Source organism: Nothoprocta perdicaria, unplaced genomic scaffold (assembly GCF_003342845.1).
Source record: "Nothoprocta perdicaria isolate Ctin4 unplaced genomic scaffold, notPer1 scaffold_194, whole genome shotgun sequence".
In the NCBI taxonomy this organism is placed as follows: Eukaryota; Metazoa; Chordata; class Aves; order Tinamiformes; family Tinamidae; genus Nothoprocta; species Nothoprocta perdicaria.
The window spans coordinates 1,257,567-1,264,378 of NW_020455138.1; the positions used below are offsets into that span (position 1 = coordinate 1,257,567).

The window sequence follows — 6,812 nt, forward strand, 5'->3', positions numbered from 1 at the left end:
GGCGCTGCGGCCGCGGCCGGCAGGGGGACAGCGACACCTGCCGGTGCCCCGCGCAGCGCAGCGGGCCCGGGCGCGGGACGGCCCCGCGCTCCCGAGCGCGGCGCGCAGGCGGCGCCGGCAGCATCGCCTCCTGCTCCGCGCCCCGCCGCTCGCCGGGACGGAAACCCCGCCGGCGTTAGGGGCTCCCGCCTGCAGCGAGCGGGACTGCAGAGGCGGCAGGAGGAGGAGGAGGAAGGCAGTAATATTCYAAGCACAGGGCCATTTTTCCATTTGTCCCCGCAGAGCGGCCCCCTTATTTAGTTTCTCTTTAGACTCTGCAGAGAAGTCGTGGTTGGAAATACTTCCTAGCTTTTCCCTCACGTKGCACCTGAATCGTATTCCCCCTTCTTCTTTTTAAGAAAAATCATTAAAAGAAAAGGGTCAGGTTAACATTGCCAAAAGGTAGTTTTTGCAAGCCTGAACTGCGGTAAGAGTGCACTAATCGTGTTAGGCTGCTCGGGAAGACACCCACCCGACAAGCTGGAGGTTACATTTGATTGGATTAAACGCCACTTTTTTTGCTGCTACTGTTGGTATTTTGGGAGTTCGTTATGCGGCCCCCGCATAACGAAGGCCAGGGTGCTTCGGTAAATGATTTCCCAGATACAATTCTAGGAATTTTGGTGGTGGCTCCCGGCGGGCTCCTCCGGCAGGCGGATAGCGCGGCGGCTCCCAAGGACGTTTCGGCACCTGCGGGACGTGGTTTCCCTCAGTGCGTTAGGAAAGGGTGGGCACAGGTCCATTACAGAGGGATTTTTACAATTAGCATGGCTGCTATCTGCCCCTGCAAAGGGGTATACCACGTTTCTGAAATTTTAACTTTCCTGCTGTGCATAACGCAAACGCAGGGCCTCTTCCACCGCGTTTTCGAAAAATATATTAAGGCAAATAAACAAATTGTGGCTAAMTTGTTCTCAATTTTTATGACCAGTAACAATGCGCTCGCCCTGAATAGCATAACGACACCGAGGTTTTCTCCTTAGAAAAGGTGTGTCTATTCACCGCAACCGCTAYAACACTTGAAAAACCGTCCCGCCTAGAGAGGCGGAAAACAAAACCGTGAATTCAAATAAMGGCGAGCGAGCGGTGCCTTCAGGTCCGAGCAGGTCTCCGAGCGCGGCTCGCGCCGCCCCACCCGGGGCGCGGCTCCCACGCGCCGCTCACGCCTGCTGCATTTTTCCGCGGCGGGTTTTGTTCTTTTGTTTTAGCGACGCCGGGGAGCGCGCGCGAGCCTTTCGACGCCACGACGACAGCAACGGACCCCGCTTTTGCCCCTGCCACGCCGCCGTGCCCCCCTCCCCCGGACTGGCGCATCTCCCCTGAGGCGCAGCACGGACAGACACACGGATGTGGCTCCCACGGCGAGGCGGACGCCCCGGGCAGCTCGCGGCCCCTTCACCGAAACGTTGCCCGTTAGAGCAGAGTCCCGCGCACTGCCCATCTAGCAAAAGGTTTCGGCCTCCTCCTGCTGTATTTCTTTCTTTCGTGTGTCTAGTAACACAGGCGCTACTCATTTAACAAAATACCCCAGGGTACCAGGCARTCCAAGCACACAAAATCCTTATAGCCTCTTGCCTCACGAGTCCCCCTCCTTTCTCCTCTGTTTTTTTTTTTCCGAGCTTTTCCGCAGCAATGAATGGTCCAAGAATCTGAGCTGCTCCTGAGCAGCACATCCACCCCCGCGTGGAGCAGGACACGCAAACGCGTCGCGTGCAGCGGCCAAGCCAACGTACAGCTGGCGGGGCACTCAAGGTGGCCGCATCCTGCGGAAAACGCCGAGAACGGCCCGCGCAGAAGCTCCAGTTGTAGCCGCACCGAGCGGGAAGATGAGGAGGCCGCCGCACCTTGACCTACCTTTGCAGAACGCGAGCCCTCCTCCTCCTCCTCTACACACCCCCAGATTAAACCCAGAGAGAGCAGCAATAAATGTATCGAGGGGCTAAAACACACCCACTGATTTGCGAGGCTTTCTGAGGACAACCTGCTTTGCGAGGGTCACTAAGCAGAGCCTTTATTTCCTCCACCTGTCCCCCACGAGCGCTCGCGGGTGCAGCGGCGGGCACGGCAGGAGCCGGCCCAGCGCGCACACACCGCCAGCAGCAGCGGGAGCCGTCAGGCGGCCCTCGCGTATCGGGGCGGTTGGCGGGCAGCTGCGGGCCGGGCGCTGTGCGCGCACACACACAAGTGCGGTGCGATGCAAGCGTGGGCGCGGGTGGCCGGGCCCGCGCGCAGCCACGTCCCGCCCCGCACGTGCTGCGGAGACGCGTGTGGCTGTTTAACGAGCCCATAGGTAGGTCGCCATCAGGTGATCAGCCTCGTAATCCAATGGTCTTTGTTCGGGTAAATAAATTTGTCATTAACAGTAGGAATGGGGAGGAGAATAAAATAAATGAAAAAAAAAAAAAAAGAAAGAAATGGAGGATGGAGGAGGTGGGGAGAAAGGGAGATTCGCGGCCGACGTCCCTCCCTGCTCGAGGGGAACGGCCTCGCCAGCTCGCCCTGCAGCCTCGCACCGCTGCCTCTGGCCTTGCTGCACCCCTCGCACCCGCGCTAAACTTTCTCCCCGTGTCTTCAGGAGACCAAAGTGCCGCAGAGGGCCGGGAAAGAGGCCGAGGAGCCGCGACGCAAGGCGGTGTGAGGGCACTGGCGCTCAGGGCTGTCCCTGGCGTCCCTTCCCAACCCTGTGTCCCTTCTCCCCGCCCTGGGTGATCCAGCTGGAGTGCGGGGACATCGCCGCGGAGCCGGGCCCTGAGGGGGCGGCTGGGGCCGCCCCGTGCCCCGCTACTCACCGCTCCACCGCTCCCGGCCGCGTAGGCGTTACTGGGGACTTGGGGATGCAGCCCTACTCACCCAGCGGCAGCCAGAAGAGGAAGAGAGAAGGGGCAATGGAGGGAGGGGGCGACCACGGGTGCTGCCCCGCAACGTGGGCTCCCCCCTCCCCTTTCCCTCAGCATCTCCCACCCACTCATCTCCCCCTCCCACCCCGAATGGGGAACCTGGGGATGRGGGGGAGGCCAAAGAGGGGATGGGGGGGCGGCTCTGCGCTGCCCGTGCAGCCCGTGGTGCCGGCTCGCTTGCCCTTCCATGCCGCGCGTGCAGTTGCTGCCCGGGGCACAAGTGGGACACGCGTCCTCCCCGGGCGCGCCTCCCCTGTCCTCTCCGCTATCATTAATATTACCACTCCCGACGATGCTAATAATTAATTAAAAGGGTCTCGACCAGCACAGCGTGGCAGCCGGGGCGAGCGCAGCCACACGTGGACGCGGCGCAAGGTGCGCTCGGCGCTGCCGCCGCGGGCCGGGGCCGCGCGCCTCACGGCACCGCGGGCCCTTTCCCTTTAGGGTGCAGCGCCCTCGGCGCCCTGCGCGCACGCCGAGCTGCGAGGGGCTGCCGGCCGACCCGGCGCCAAGTTTCAGCGCTGCGGACGCACTCCTCTCACCTCTGGCTCCCGCGCCGCAGGGTCCTTCGGCGGATCGCTCTGTTTCTCTCAAAGATCCAGCGACAGGCGAGAACGGACTCGCATTTACACCCGCCAGAAGCGATGCGGCAGGAAAACGCCCCAGTAGACCTCGTCTGAAATAAAATCCCTGCATTTGTAMTTGTTATATCTTGCACAATTTGCTGGCAATTTGCGCCGCAGATATGGCATCATTCTAAGCCTCCTTTCCTCTGTAATATAAATAACGGCAAAATATGATTTGCCAKATAACTGGAGCAGAGATCAGCACATCAGCCAACCTGGGCTTTCTATAAGGTTATGCAACTTTCGGTTTTATATAGACCAGGAAAAAAAAGTTAATTATGTCAAATTTGACGTGTTTTGGGAGACTTTAACCTCATATATACCGCACTCGAACAAACAATTTACTGAGCAACTGTATTAACGACATTTAAGTAAAATTAATTACTAAGAGTTTGCACTAAAAAAAATATATATTTTTGATGCTTTAGGATAACCAAAAGATACTGTGAAATATATCATATAAGCCTAATATTATGCTCAGAAGCCTAAAATCATCTTTAATTTTATATCAATTCAGTGTTATATAAGTGATTAATACAGTAAACAAGCAGACGGATCAGAATAAGTAGAAAAATATTATTTAAATAAAATATATCGAATTCTAATGATCAACAAAATGTTTTCTTTCTAACTTACTTATTTTCAAAAGAGAAATTAAAATGATATAACTGTCCTCCTTTCAGTTAACACAAGTTAATATTAGAACAACTGTCTCCATATACTTTCTATAACATGCCTGAAGCAAGCAAAATATTACTCAAGCTGTGGAATTTACACTTTCTTTCTTTCTTTCCCCTGTCTATAAACTGATACATGATTAGATGTACTCACTTTCTTGTCTGGACCATCCATTGTTCTGCAATCTGTTTTTTTTTTTCCAAAATGTATTCACACTCAGAGTTATTCTTCAGAGCAGTACTAGATACACAGCAGTATCGTCTTAGTTTTCTTTTATATATATAAATATATGTATATATAAAGTGATGAATATTGCTTTCAATCTTCAGATATCAGTTCAGCTCTTTCTGGGCAAGCCAGCTCCAGGGATCTCAGATGAGTTGCTGTTGAGTTCTAAGAATTCGAACGGGGAAAAAAAATAAGAATAAAGTCATTAATAYGTACAGAACGCCCACCAAATTGATTCTAAAGCCACCGAAACGGGCAGGGTTGCTTTTAAAGGGCACAATTTGGCCCAGCTGATCGGGTTGAAAGGCTGCGTAGCTATTGGCTTAAAAGGGGAGATCCCAAGCCTGTCTCTTGTACTTGCAGACTTAAAAAAAAAAAAAAAAAAAAAAAAAAAAAAAAAAAAAAAACAACAACAAAAAAAAAAAAAAAAGGGGCAGATAGAAGAGAACTATTCGGCAGCGTTTTCAAAACGATGTAACAGGAAAAAAAAAAAAACTATAAAAGTTTAAACTGTTTATCTCTAAATTGTCTAATTGTTTTCCATTTCAGTAATAGCAGTTAAAAGAAAGATATGTATTAGAATCAAAGTCTCACCAAGAGGGGCACGCTACATGTGCGGGGATAAAGTGCCGCTTAATTATTCCAGCGATGTGTAGCGATTTAATTCTATTCCCGTCTTCTCTCCAATGACTTTCGCTCCTCAGAACTCCCTTGCAGATCGCACACCTGCATTTGTAAGCAGAAAGTAGGCCACTCTTTAAAAATTATCCGGCCAAACAGTGCAAGTACCAAAGTAAAATAATCACAGTGCTCAGGAGGTACGTGCTCCATCAAAGCATCAGTGTGTGTGGAGGACTCCCCATTGAAGTTACTGGGGAATTCAGTNGGAAAAAAAATAAGAATAAAGTCATTAATATGTACAGAACGCCCACCAAATTGATTCTAAAGCCACCGAAACGGGCAGGGTTGCTTTTAAAGGGCACAATTTGGCCCAGCTGATCGGGTTGAAAGGCTGCGTAGCTATTGGCTTAAAAGGAGAGATCCCAAGCCTATCTCTTGTACTTGCTGACTTAAAAAAACAATATAAAAAAAAAAAAAAAAAAAAAAAAAGACATACACTTTGCCTTTCTCTTTACAAAACTAAATCGATTGAAGTGCACGATATATTTAAGTAATATTAATTTTCCCTTCATTATTTGAATAAGCGAAGACATTCGTGCAAAACTTTCATTAGTTCAAATGACGTTGTGGGGGGAAGAACTGAGTAGAGTCTCCAGAATAGGAAGTTTGGTACGTTCTTTAAAAGTTTGAATGTGATGATGTAATAAACACGTATTTAAGTAACCAAACGAGAAGTTCCTAACAGTCCCTGACTGCATGTGTTCGAGTTTTCGAACTGTATAAAATTAGGTAAAATTCTATTCCTACTGAAGTCAAACATAAAATCCTTTTGATTTCGGCGACAGCGAGAAGGTCCGTTAATTTGCGTTTGTTTACACACACAATTCGGATTTCATTTGTGGCACACCTGAAAGCCAGGACCCTCATGTGTGTCCTGAATCATGCAGTATCTTCGCATTAAAAAAAAGACGTTAAATTCGTATTTGCTGTATTAATGAGAGTAGTGAGTTTGGCCTCAAAAACGAACGAGGGGTTTCCAACTATAAAGGTATCAACGGATTAATTGCAATCGAAAACGCGAGAGGAATCAAACGATTCTTCCACRAGCTCTATCACAGTCGTAGTTTAACCAAGATCGTTATTCTTATAGAAGCAAAATGAGCAATTACAAGAACTGACTTCCCCCTCCTTCCTCTTGCGGGGAGGGGGAAGAATTGCTGCTTTGCAGACCCGTTTAAAGGGTATATATATTTCTTCTTCCCCTCAAGTAGAGCAGAAACAACATGAGTACTTTCCAAAAGAAAGTTCGCTCTTTCCCAGCACGCTTTTTTYCCTCCCTCCACCCCACCAAAACAAAAACAAAACAAACAAAAACACCTAGGCGCATTAAACACTGGGGGGGAACCCTCTGAGTTTAATCACTCCAAAAGAGTGATTAAAGCTTTCAAGTGTATTGAACTTGAACCTAAGGGCGGTGAGCCACCTGGAGGATGTAATCAGCAATTTGTAGGACGGAGCCCGCAATCCCACATTTAAGTGTTATATGACACTACAGGAATTTTGCGTGTCTGCAGCTCTACAGCTACCCGTACAGCACGTAATAGAGTATGTCTCTATGATTATACATTATTAAGCATGGCTGCTATTATACAAACACGGAAATACATGATAAAAGCTGAGCGCGTGGATTACAAGAGTCAGGGCTCGGAGGAGGGACTCGGGA

At 50.1% G+C, this 6,812-nt stretch overlaps 1 long non-coding RNA gene across 3 annotated transcripts in view; it reads right to left on the reverse strand.

Annotated features, from left to right (window-relative positions):
* LOC112945610 overlaps positions 1-5,176 on the reverse strand; it is a 122,141-nt gene extending 116,965 nt beyond the window's left edge. For all 3 annotated transcript variants that reach the window (XR_003249049.1, XR_003249047.1, XR_003249048.1), the window contains exons 1-3: positions 5,063-5,176; positions 4,394-4,633; positions 3,479-3,612 (exon numbers count right to left, since the gene is read on the reverse strand). This is a non-coding gene — a long non-coding RNA (uncharacterized LOC112945610). The remainder of the gene's footprint in view (positions 1-3,478; positions 3,613-4,393; positions 4,634-5,062) is intronic.
* Between the last annotated feature and the right edge of the window lie 1,636 nt (positions 5,177-6,812).